Below are 13,909 nucleotides of genomic sequence, written 5' to 3' on the forward strand. Positions count from 1 at the left end.
GCTGCCATTTCCTTCTCCAACAAAGTGAAGTCGCTCAGTCGTGTCCGACTCCTACCCACCCCACGGACTGCTGCCCACCAGTCTCCTCCGTCCATGGGATTTGCCAGGCAAGGGTACTAGAGTGGGTTGCCATTGCCTTCTCCGCCTGCCTTGGCAGGCGAGTTCTTTACCACTAGCACCACTGGGAAGCCAAGAAAGATTTACTGTTAGGGTACAAGTGACACGGCACTAATTTCATCTTCTACCATTTTCCCTTTTACTCTCCGGTTTCTGCTATACTGGACTTACTAGTATTTTTATCCCTTGAACAAGCTAAGCATGCAGCAGAGGCAACGGGAGATAATACACAAAATACAAATAGAATACATAAAAGAAATAAAATATTGATGATGGGTGCTAGATTCTTCCTTTTTTGTTTTAGAGAAAAGAGTTACAGATTTGGAAAAGTACTAAGCTAGAATGAGCACTGTAATGGATTGGAGTTAGAAGCATTGGTGTGAACTTATGGATTCCAGTGTTTTCAGGGTATGGAAATACATGTACATATTTATATGGGATATACGCATTCCCTAATTCTGACCTAGAGCATCACCCCTTTCCCCCACATCCAATAGCAACAAGCACACCAACAGCGCAGAACTTGGCTTCTGCATGCTATTCTCCGCTGAAAGGAATCAGGACTCCTTATCAAAATAAAAACAGCTGAGTCCAGACTTGGTGCAGTGAGAGTGAAAGATGAGTCTGAAATATTTTATTATGCCACACTGAAAGTACTCAAAGAATGATGGGGACATGTCAAAAGGACACAGAAGTTGATTTGAAAAGAGTTCTCACTGGCCAAAATGGACTGTTTGAACAACAAAATAATGTTTGTAACAGTTATGATTCCATGTATCCTTATTAACATAAATTAATAAATGAAAACATTGAAGGTGAGAAATGGAATATTTCCTGCCTTATCAGTAAACAAAGGATGTCTCAACCCTCAACAATTGCAGCCCTCCTCCATCATGAGTCATGTCTGCAAAGAGTCAGACATGACTGAGCGACTTAACTGATCATGAGCCAGTGAGCCCTAAGGGAGCTCAGGAAGGAATGAATACCTGTCACCTAGGAGCCATCAGCCTGCAGCCACTCCTTAAGGTGTTTTTGTTTAGTCACTAAGTCGTGTCCGACTCTGCGATCCCATGCGCTGCAGCACACCAGGGTTCCCTGTCCTTCACTGTCTCCAAGTTTGCTCAAACTCATGTCCACTGAGTCAGTGATGCCATCCAATCATCTCATCCTCTGTTGCCCCTTTCTCCTCCTGCCTTCGATCTTTTCCAGCATCAGAGTGTTTTCCAATAGTTGATTCTTCCCATCAGATGGCCAAAACATTGGAGCTTCAGCTTCAGCATCAGTCCTTCCAATGAATATTCAGGGTTGATCTCCTTTTTAGGATTGACTGGATTTGATCTCCTTACTGTCCAAGGGACTCTCCAGAGTCTTCTCCAGGACCACAATTCAAAAGCATCAATTCTTTGGCGCTCAGCCTTCTTTACGGTCCAACTCTCTTATAGGATATACTTCAACAAAAACAGTAAAAATAAGTTATGGTTCTTGTTTTTCTAATCGCATATCCTCCTTCTTTACCTTTCTATTAATAATTAACACCATATGGTAAAGGTAAACTCTTCCTGAGATAAAGCTAAGATAGTAAAACAAGCATATGCATTTGATGACCTTACTTTCCAAACATCTACTAAAATAGTCTAGCAAATATAAAATGGATATGTTTTGCCTAACCCTGGAAAATAAAGACCTATCTCACATATGTATCTCATGACTCAAGGAGTTTTCACAGAGCTAACATAACCAAGAAGGGAGCACCAGCCTGTTGGCCATTTTGATGCCCTGAAGAAGGGCATGGCAACCCACTCCAGTATTCTTGCCTGGAGAATCCCATGAACAGAGAAGCCTGGCAGGCTACAGTCCGTGGGGTTGCAAAGAGTTGGAGTGACTAACACAACTAACACAACACAACAACTATGGCAAGATAGGAAATGGCTTTGACTCATCTTTTTTGCTTACTAGGAGAACTGGCTGGTTCACAAATACTTATTAGCCCCCCACCCTGGAGGAAGCCTCTTTACAGGTTTGCCCCCAGGGAAAACATGCCTGGCCCTGTTCTCAAAATCACTCAACAAAGAGGAAGCCTACGTGGAGACTTGCTCCAGGGAGATTGTGATCAGTGTAGCTGAAGACGCTGCTCCTGCTCAACGGAAGCAATCCGAGAATAAGCAAAATATATTTTAAACAAACCCAGTTAAGACAGATTGTAACTGAATGAATATCAAATTATGGAAAATTAAATGTGTGAATTAGAGCTTGGTCAGTTATCCCATGCAAGTGGGTGTGTGTTCAGTTGTGTCCGACTCTTTGCAACCCCATGGACTGTAGCCCACCAGTCTCTGTCCATGGGATTTCCCAGGCAAGAATACTGGAGTGGGTTGCCATTTCCTTCTCCAAGAGATCTTCCTAATCCAGGGACAGAACCCATCTCTCCTGTATTGGCAGGTGGATTCTTTATCTCTGAACCACCTAGGAAGCTCCAGTTATCCCATAGGGAGAACAAAAAGGCTTTGGAAATTATTAGATAAAAGTTAAGAACATAGTGGAGAAAACCACTAGACCATTCAGGTGTGAACTAAATCAAATCCCTTATGACTATACAGTGGAAGTGAGAAATAGATTTAAGGGACTAGATCTGTTAGACAGAGTGCCTGATAAACTATGGACAGAGGTTCGTGACATTGTACAGGAAACAGGAATCAAGACCATCCCCAAGAAAAAGAAATGCAAAAAAGCAAAATGGCTGTCTGAGAAGGCCTTACACATAGCTGTGAAAAGAAGGGAAGCGAAAAGCAAAGGGGAAAAGGAAAGATATACCCATTTGAATGCAGAGTTCCAAAGAATAGCAAAGAGAGATAAAAAAGCCTTCCTCAGTGATCAATCCAAAGAAATAGAGGAAAACAACAGAATGGGAAAGACTAGAGATCTCTTCAAGAAAATTAGAGATACCAAGGGAACATTTCATGCAAAGATGGACTCGATAAAGGACAGAAATGGTATGGACCTAACAGAAGCAGAAGATATTAAGAAAAGGTGGCAAGAATACACAGAAAAACGGTATAAAAAGGATCTTCATGACCCAGATAATCACAATGGTGTGATCACTCATCTAGAGCCAGACATCCTGGAATGCAAAGTCAAGTGGGCCTTAGGAAGCATCACTACGAACAAAGCTAGTGGAGGTGTTGGAATTCCAGTAGAGCTATTTCAAAACCTGAAAGATGATGCTGTGAAAGTGCTGCACTCAATATGCCAGCACATTTGGAAAACTCAGCAGTGGCCACAGGACTGGAAGAGGTCAGTTTTCATTCCAATCCCAAAGAAAAGCAATGCCAAAGAATGTTCAAACTACCGCACAGTTGCACTCATCTCACATGCTAGTAAAGTAATTCTCAAAATTCTCCAAGCCAGGCTTCAGCAATACATGAACCGTGAATTTCCAAATGTTCAAGCTGGTTTTAGAAAAGGCAGAGGAACCAGAGATCAAATTGCCCACATCCACTGGATCATCAAAAAAGCAAGAGAGTTCCAGAAAAACATCTATTTCTGCTTTATTGCCAAATTTCTGCTTTATTGCTTTATATGCCAAAGCCTTTGACTGTGTGGATCACAATACACTATGGAAAATTCTGAAAGAGATGGGAATACCAGACCACCTGACTGGCCTCTTGAGAAACCTGTATGCAGGTCAGGAAGCAACAGTTAGAACTGGACATGGAACAACAGACTGGTTCCAAATAGGAAAAGGAGTACGTCAAGGCTGTATGTTGTCACCCTGCTTATTCAATTTCTGTGCAGAGTACACCATGAGGAATGCTGGGCTGGAGGAAGCACAAGCTGGAATCAAGATTGCCGGGAGAAATATCAATAACCTCAGATACGCAGATGACACCACCCTTATGGCAGAAAGTGAAGAGGAACTAAAAAGCCTCTTGATGAAAGTGAAAGAGGAGAGTGAAAAAGTTGGCTTAAAGCTCAACATTCAGAAGACGAAGATCATGCCATCCGGTCCCACCACTTCATGGGAAATTGATGAGGAAACAGTGGAAACAGTGTCAGACTTTATTTTTGGGGGCTCCAAAATCACTGCAGATGATGACTGCAGCCATGAAATTAAAAGACGCTTACTCCTTTGAAGGAAAGTTATTACCAACCTAGACAGCATATTGAAAAGCAGAGATATTACTTTGTCAACAAAAAGTCTGTCTGGTCAAGGCTATGGTTTTTCCAGTGGTCATGTATGGATGTGAGTGTTGGATTATAAAGAAAACTGAGTGCCGAAGAATTGATGCTTTTGAACTGTGGTGTTGGAGAAGACTCTTGGGAGTCCTCTGGACTGCAAGAAGATCCAACCAGTCCATCCTAAAGGAGATCAATCCTGAGTGTTCATTGGAAGGATTGATGTTGAAGCTGAAACTCCAATACTTCGGCCACCTGATGCAAAGAGTTGACTCATTGGAAAAGACGCTGATGCTGGGAAAGATTGAGGGCAGGAGGAGAAGGGGACGACAGAGGATGAGATGGTTGGATGGCATCACCAACTCAATGGACATGAGTTTAGCTGAACCCCGGGAGTTGGTGATGGACAGCAAGGCCTAGTGTGTTGTGGTTCATGGGGTCGCAAGGAGTAGGGCACGACTGAGCGACTGAACTGAACTGAAGAACATAGAATGTAGATGTTAGTAATCTAATGTTGCCTTTAATGAATTGCAGAAAGCAAAAAGGAAGAGAAATGAAAAAGCAATAGACATTTATAAGTAGCTATGCAGTAAGGATCACTAAAAGTGATGTAACCTAGATACGTTCTGATAAAATTTACAAATTTCAAAGACAAAGAAAAGTTACATATGTCAAGAAAGAAGAATACTTTTCTACAAACTAAAGATAATCAGATTGGATTATTCCAGATTTTCTCACTCTTTGCGACCCCATGTGTATAGTCCATGGACTTTTCTAGGCCAGAATACTGGATTGGGTAGCGATTAACTTCTCCAGGGCATCTTCCCAACTCAGGGATCGAGCTAGGGGTTCCCTGCATTGCAGGCGGATTCTTTACCAGCTGAGCCACCAGGGAAGCCCAGATTATCTCCAAGATGGATGAAATACTGGAAACAAGTCAAATACTTCTTAATAGAATTTATAGATTATTTTTCAGAAAGAATGAACACTTTTACAATATTTAGTCTTCCTATCCAAGAACATGGTTCATCTCTCCAGGTGTCAGATTATCTTTTGTGTCTTTGAGTAAAATTTTTAGTGTTTTCCATTTGGGCCTTGCTCATGTTTAATATGGAGAGGCAATGGCACCCCACTCCAGTACTCTTGCCTGGAAAATCCCATGGACGGAGGAGCCTGGAAGGCTGCAGTCCATGGGGTCGCTGACGGTGGTATACTCCTGAGTGACTTCGCTTTCGCTTTTCACTTTCATGCATTGGAGAAGGAAATGGCAACCCACTCCAGTGTTCTTGCCTGGAGAATCCCAGGGACGGGGGAGCCTGGTGGGCTGCCGTCTATGGGGTCGCACAGAGTTGGACACGACTGAAGTGACTTAGCAGCAGCAGCATGTTTAATAGATCTAATCACTGGCGTTATATGGATTTTTATTTATTTGTTTTTCCACTGTATTTTTTCATTATATTTTATAAGCAACTGTTACTGGTACATATTGTTACAAATAACGACCATTTGTCTGTCCCATTTCAAAATGTGCATTTTTTTCTTCTCTTACTGTAGTTTAGCATCTTCAGTACAACGTTGATACTATCACTCTTTGCTTTTTCCTTCCTTGAATGGGATTGCATTTAATGTTTCACAATTAAGTACATTTGCATGTTGTCTGATAGGTCAGTTTTATCAAGATATATTCCTAACTTACGAAGCGTGTTCATAGACATGGAATTTTTATTGAATTATTGTTTGTCATTTTTTGAAGATCACTTTTAACTTTAATCTGTTCATACAGTGAATTTTATCCTTAAATTCTGTAAAGTTGATGCATTTTGATATTCCTGTGATAAACCCAATTACGTAAAGTACTCATCTATTTATAAACTGTAAGATCTACCTTTCTCAGTTCAGTTCACTTGCTCAGTTGTGTCCGACTCTTTGTGACCCCATGGACTGCAGCATGCCAGACCTCCCTGTCCATCACCAACTTCCAGAGTTTACTCAAACTCATGTCCATTGAGTCGTTGATGCCATCCAACCATCTCATCCTCTATCGTCCCCTACTCGTCCCGCCTACAATCTTTCCCAGCATCAGGGTCTTTTCAAATGAGTCAGATCTTCTCATCAGGTGGCCAAAGTATTGGAGTTTCAGCTTCAACATCAGTCCTTCCAATGAATACTCAGGATTGATTTCCTTTAGGATGGACTGGTTGGATCTCCTTGCAGTCCAAGGGACTCTCAAGAGTCTTCTCCAACACCACAGTTCAAAAGCATCAATTCTTTGACATTTTCTTTATAGTCTAACTCTCACATCTATACATGACTACTGGAAAAACCATAGCCTTGATTAGACGGATCTCTGTTGGCAAAGTGATGTCTCTGCTTTTTAATATGCTGTCTAGGTTGGTCATAGCTTTTCTTTCAAGGACTGAGCATCTTTTAATTTTATGGCTGCAATCACCATCTGCAGTGATTTTGGAGCCCAGATAAATGAAATCTGTCACTGTTTCCATTGTTTCCCCATCTATCTGCCATGCAGTGATGGGACCAGATGCCGTGATCTTAGTTTTCTGAATGTTGAGCTTTAAGCCACCCTTTTCACTCTCCTCTTTCACTTTCATCAAGAGGTTCTTTAATTCTTCTTCACTTTCTGCCATAAGGGTGGTGTCATCTGCATATCTGAGGTTATTGATATTTCTCCCTGCAATTTTGATTCCAGCTTGTACCTCCTCCAGCCCAGCGTTTCTCGTGATGTACTCTGCATATAAGTTAAATAAGCAGGGTGACAATATACAGCCTTGACGTACTCCTTTCCCTGTTTGGAACCGGTCTGTTGTTCCATGTCCAGTTCTAACTGTTGCTTCCTGACCTGCTTACAGATTTCTCAAGAGGCAAGTCAAGTGGTTTGGTATTCCCATCTCTTTAAGAATTTTCCAAAGTTTATGGTAATCCACACAGTAACTTTCTAGTACTTAGTATTTTTGCATCTTTGTTCATTAGCAAGACTGTATAATTTTGGGGGGTGTGCTATAACTGTATTTTAGAGCTAAAACCATGGTTATGTCTGATACATAGAATGGGCTGGAAAGATTTTCTTAACCACATGTTTTTTTTCTTATCTAAAACACCATTTATTTATTTTTATTTTACTTACTTATTTGACTGCTCCGAGTCTTGGTTGCAGCATGCAGGATCTAGTTCCCTGGCCAGGGATCAAACCCTGATCCCCAGCTTTTGGAGCTCGGAGTCTTAACTGCTGGACCACTAGGGAAGCCTGTTAAACATATGTTTCTAAATAGTTTCTATAATGTTGAAACTACATGAAGAAATTGTATAAAATTGGTTAATTGTTTTAGAATGGTTTTTTAACAGATTTCAATTTCTTCTAAAGTTTTAATGTATTATTGTTATTACCCCTTCTTGAGTCAGAAGTAATATTTATTTTATGCTTTCCTAGTAAACTGTTCATGTCAAATAGCTTGTCAATTTAATTTTCCATAATAATTAATATTATCTAAGAATGACTACGGAGAAGGCAATGGCACCCCACTCCAGTACTCTTGCCTGGAAAATCCCACGGACGGAGGGGCCTGGTGGGCTGCAGTCCATGGGGTCGATAAGAGTCGGACACGACTGAGCGACTGCACTTTCACTTTCCACTTTCGTGCATTGGAGAAGGAAATGGCAACCCACTCCAGTGTTCTTGCCTGGAGAATCCCAGGGACCGGGGAGCCTGGTGGGCTGCGGTCTATGGGGTTGAACAGAGTTGGACACGGCGGAAGCGACTTAGTAGCAGCAAGAATGACTAATCTCATTATATTCATTTGTGTCCCTTTCTTGCTTTTAATAGTGTTCAATGATTTCTACTAATTTTTTATTGGTTAGTCTTACCAATGGTTTTTGTTTTATTGATATTTTCAATAGAGATTGAGATTATTTTTATCCATTAAGATTATATTTTATATTTGGTTTTGGTTCTTAGTTATCAGTTCACTTCTTTGTTCTTCTAGTTATTTCTTTCTTTATTGGGATATTTTTTGTTATATTTTCCTTCAACATTTTTCTTAAGCATTTTCATTTGTTTCTATTTATTTTGGCTGCACAGACTCTTCATTGCAGTGCATGGGCTAAGTTACCCCAGAGCATGTGGGGTCTTAGTGCTCTGACCAGGGGTTGAACCCACATCCCCATTACTGGGAGGTGAATTCTTAGCCACTGGATTACCAGGGAAGTCTCTCTAATTTCTTAAGTGGAATATTTAGTTCCTGTATTTTCTTTTTAATTTAAAATATTTTCATCGAAGTAATACATACAAATAGATAAATTATCAAGTAGTACTAAAGGCTTAAACAAGAAATACTAGTCTTTCCTCTTTCTGCCACCAAATATAACTCCCTAGGGGCAGCCATTTTTATTTCTTTTAGCTGTGTCTTCTGCTATTTATCTCCTTCTTTTTTATAATTATACCTACCAACTTATCACTTTTAGACAGACTGTATAGATTACTTATTACAGTAGGTGAAGATTTACCTCTGTACTTCCTTTCTTCCATTTTTAAAGAAACTTGCTAAAGCAATAGCCGATGTATATATTTTTCTGGTTGTGTAAATATTATTTACTATTGAGCCAAATAGTGTCCCTTAAGCATGCGTTTTTTCTGTACACCTTTCTAGTTTTCCTGCAATTAATAATTGACTCCTTTTTTATTTGCTTGTGTTTTTTCTGTACCTAGCTTTAATTTCTTTTCAACTGCTCCTACCATTTATTTTTCCAACACACTTAGCAATAATTTTTCCAAATGCCTAATCACATCAGATAATCTATGATTTCCATTTTTATTTTGCTGGGTGCTTTTTCCCAAAGTCCTCCCTACTCTAACATGAACTGATTGCCCTCCAGGCGTGGTGTACAGCTAGTAAGATGGACCATTTCTTTATCATCCTCCTGTAAGAGACCTCCTGTTCTCTAGGTCCCATGTGTATTGTTATATATTCTTAGCAGTCTGGAGCATAAACTCTAGCTAGTTTAAATCCCAAAAAGTTTATTTGATTTGTACAATCATTGAAAGAGCTAAAGGAAGAACCTCAGGTCTGCACTTCCAGGACTTCTCCCAAAGTAATACATAGAAATAGGTAGTGGCTGACTCTGTTGTGATCAGGAAGTTGCTGAATCAGGAAGCTGCTTCCACAATGGCTGGCACCAGAAACAGGCCACCTCTGCCACATCAAAAGTTGCTGAATCTAAAAGCCTCCTGTTAAAATGGGAAGATCCCTGGGAACCAGGAAGCCATAGCTCCCAGCTCTTCTTCACCATCTGTATCAGTTTCTACCCTCACATAATTCAGTTTCAAATCAAATTCTTTGTTTCAGCTTGGCTCAACCCAAATAATCTGAACATGGAAATTTAGCTGCAACTTGAATGTAAATCTGGAATAAGGGACTTTCCTGGTGGTTCAGTGGTAAGCCTCCGTGCTCTCAATGCAGGAGGCCCAGCCAGGTTCTGTCTCTGGTCAGGAAACTACATCCCAGCTAAGAGTTCACACGCCACAGCTAAAAATCTTATGTGCAGCAAGTAAGACCTGGTGCACTCAAAAATAATTTATTTTTAAAATCTATTAAATTCTGGAATAAGTATCTTTCAGCTTTCCAATCTCTGCATTTCAGAAAGGCATTCTGGGACAAGGGTGAAATAGGTATTGTGCAAACCATTCTACAGTATGTGTGCTAGGCCTCCTGGCGACCCAGAATTCATTTGTACACACCCTTCTTCTCATCCTTAAACTTCCAACAGCCAGCTATTCCCACTCAATATAATGCAACAAAACTTTGTACAAATGAGAACATCCTTACCATCACTCCAAGAGACCCCACATCTTCTCAGCCACAGCGTCCACCTCGGAGTGATGCTCTTTTCTACTCTAGCTCAGTCACAATCCTCGTCTGAGAACGTGTGACGTGTGGACTCACCACTAATGACACACCCTATATAAAACAGCAGAGGAAAAGGGATAAGCAAGCAGGAAAGAATATGAACTCCCTAAAATGTTAAGTTGCCATAATAGCCTGGATCGCCTGCCAGGATTTCTACAGGAAAGGTAAATACACTTTATTCCTATTACTTTTGACTTGTTTAAGCCTCTGTATTTTCAGCCTAACATGTAATCTAACTTTTACAGTCACTCAACAGTAGCAATCACTAAATCAGCTTTGACAAGAGAAAGTCCATTTTGATGAGCTTTTTCTAATGTGGGGTGGGGTGGAGAGTTGGAGGATCATTTCATGTATATAGCTTAACCGAATCTCCTTGTTATCAGTTGGAGTTCTAATTGGAGTTCCAATTGTTATCCTAATTGGAGTTCTGTCCAGTCCCTGATCATCAATCTAAACTATTGCATAACACCATAAATCACTGTTGATTTTAACCTTTGGCCACCATCCTTCCAGGCAAAGCAGATAACCCATATTGCTGTTTAAAGCTCTTCCCCCTAGGAGGTGAATTATTTTTCCAGGCCCCTTATATAAAGTTCTAAGTCTTTTTTGTTGTTGTTTGTTTTGGCGAATTTATAAATCTGTTATTATTTTTCCTGCTTAACAATGTGTTATTTTAAAATTTCTTTTCTATCTTTTCAGTTTTATTGAGATATAATTGACATACAGCCATGTATGAGCTTAAGGTGTACAACATAATAACTTGACTCATATATATGATGAAATGATTACCAAAATTAATTTAGTTAACATCCACAATCTTATTCAGATACAAAAAAGAGAAAAATTTTTCTTCTTTGTGATGAGAACTTTTAGGATTTGTTCTCTTCAGTTCAGTTCATTCGCTCAGTCGTGTCCGACTCTCTGCAACCCCATGAATCGCAGCACACCAGGCCTCCCTGTCCATCACAAACTCCCAGAGTTCACTCAGACTCACGTCCATCGAGTCAGTGATGCCATCCAGCCATCTCATCTTCTCCTCCTGCCCCCAATCCCTCCCAGCATCAGAGTCTTTTCCAACGAGTCAACCCTTCGAATGAGGTGGCCAAAGTACTGGAGTTTCAGCTTTAGCATCATTCCTTCCAAAGAAATCCCAGGGCTGATCTCCTTCAGAATGGACTGGTTGGATCTCCTTGCAGTCCAAGGGACTCTCAAGAGTCTTCTCCAACACCACAGTTCAAAAGCATCAATTCTTCGGCGCTCAGCCTTCTTCACAGTCCAACTCTCACATCCATACATGACCACTGGAAAAACCATAGCCTTGACTAGACAGACTTTTTGTTGACAAAGTAATATCTCTGCTTTTCAATATGCTGTCTAGGTTGGTAATAACTTTCCTTCCAAGGAGTAAGGGTCTTTTAATTTCATGGCTGCAGTCACCATCTGCAGTGATTTTGGAGCCCCAAAAATAAAGTCTGCCACTGTTTCCACTGTTTCCCCATCTATTTCCCATGAAGTGATGGGACCAGATGCCATGATCTTAGTTTTCTGAATGTTGAGTTTTAAGCCAACTTTTTCACTCTCCTCTTTCACCTTCATCAAGAGGCTTTTTCGTTCCTCTTCACTTTCTGCCATAAGGGTGGTGTCATCTGCATATCTGAGGTTATTGATATTTCTCCTGGCAATCTTGAGTCCAGCTTGTGCTTCTTCCAGCCCAGCGTTTCTCATGATGTACTCTGCATGTAAGTTAAATAAGCAAGGTGACAATATACAGCCTTGACATACTCCTTTTCCTATTTGGAACCAGTCTGTTGTTCCACGTCCAGTTCTAACTGTGGCTTCCTGACCTGCATACAGATTTCTCAAGAGGCAGGTCAGGTGGTCTGGTATTCCCATCTCCTTCAGAATTTTCCGCAGTTTATTGTGATCCACACAGTCAAAGGCTTTGGCATAGTCAATAAAGCAGAAGTAGATGTTTTTCTGGAACTCTCTTGCTTTTTTGATGATCCAGCGGATGTGGGCAATTTGATCTCTGGTTCTTCTGCCTTTTCTAAAACCAGCTTTGTTCTCTTAGCATCTTTCAAACACACCACAGAGCAATATAAACTGTAGTCATCATATCGTACATTTACATTCCTAGTACTGTTATTTTATTAATTGAAATTTTGTACATTTTGACCACCTTTATCCAATTCATCCCCCAATTCTCGCCCCCAACTTGAAGTTCTAGTGCTATGACAGTCTGCTTCTTGCTGGTACCAGCATATACTCCAAAAGCCATCTGCAGATCAGGCTTGAAGTATGCTTTCTCAGTTAACTGATGATAGTAGATTTCCACGAGGCCATATGTGTGGTTTAGGGAGAGAAGTCAGTGTGTAGCATAACTGATAAAGAATGAGCCACCTGTTCACACAACTCATCTGTCCTTCAAGGGCCTGCTTCAAACCAAATTCAGTCGCTGCTTCCATTTAATGATGGAATGTGCTGGTCATGTCCAACTTTTCACTGTGATGGATTGAAAAGAAAACACCCAGTTTGTGATGAGTAACCAGGGTAATTAATCATTTAATGTGTTTAATCTTTATCAGGACCCAATTTAGAGATTTATTAAGAGATACATAGAAGAAAAGGAGAGTAGTTATTTGCTGAAGAGAGAAGGACCTGGTGATAAAATTCAATGGAGCTTTGATAATGATTCTCTTGTTAGGCCTGCCGCAGATTTCTACACAGAATTCTAAGATAGTCCGTGGGTAAAGTCAATTGCCATTGTATTTTCTATATATGAAGGATCAGATACTTGCACTGAAGCCTGGAGCAGCTGACATCCTTCTCTTCCTCTAGGTCTATTCAATGTCAGTGTCTTTATAGGTTACCTAGGAAACGTCAGAGAATGTACACCCAACTATGTTACATATTAATTAAAAACCATTCCGCCAAGTGTTGTGCCGTTTTCTCAAAGTAGAATTGCAAGGTGCATCACTGTATATTTCTTTTTGGAAAGAATATCCTCATGTGACTAAACAACTGGAATCTCAGAAACTTTCCTGAGGTGGCAGGACCATGCACTTTTGTGGGACTTACTTTCCGTTCTTTGGCACACGTGATATCTGCTTACCAAGACAGTGAAGGTGTACTGCTATCCACATTAGTGAAAGCAAGGTGCTTCAGCTTAAGACAGAAAAAAAAAAATGCACTTATCACATCAATATCTGCATACAAGATGTGGCATTTTGTTGATTTGACTCAGTAAAGAGATCAAAGGTGCAGCTGTATACTGTTCCTAATATAATTAAGCTTATGATGCCAGAACCTATTTGTCTTCTGCACAGGTGAATGTCAAGTTCAATGCAGATAAGATGAGGACTAGTACTCCTGTTTGTTTCAAGTCTTTTATTAAACCCTTTCAAGCACTGACTTCTGTGATTCTCCCAGAAATTTAGAATTGCTTTCAGTTTGCTGTTTTGATTGGGAAGGCTGTTCTACTTGGCCTTTTCTTTCCTTTCTTTCTTTTTCTTCTTTTTTGTTTTGGCCGCTTGCAGGATCTTAATTCCCTGATCAGGGATCAAACCGGGGCCACAGCAGTGAAAGCACCAAATCTTAACCACTGGATCACCAGGGAATCCTCTACTTGACCTTTATCTGTTGTAATAGCCTTTATTACTTGGATTGGGAGCCAATACTAGAATTCTACCAACCACTGAGTA

This window comes from Bos indicus x Bos taurus, chromosome 16 (assembly GCF_003369695.1).
Source record: "Bos indicus x Bos taurus breed Angus x Brahman F1 hybrid chromosome 16, Bos_hybrid_MaternalHap_v2.0, whole genome shotgun sequence".
In the NCBI taxonomy this organism is placed as follows: domain Eukaryota; kingdom Metazoa; phylum Chordata; class Mammalia; order Artiodactyla; family Bovidae; genus Bos; species Bos indicus x Bos taurus.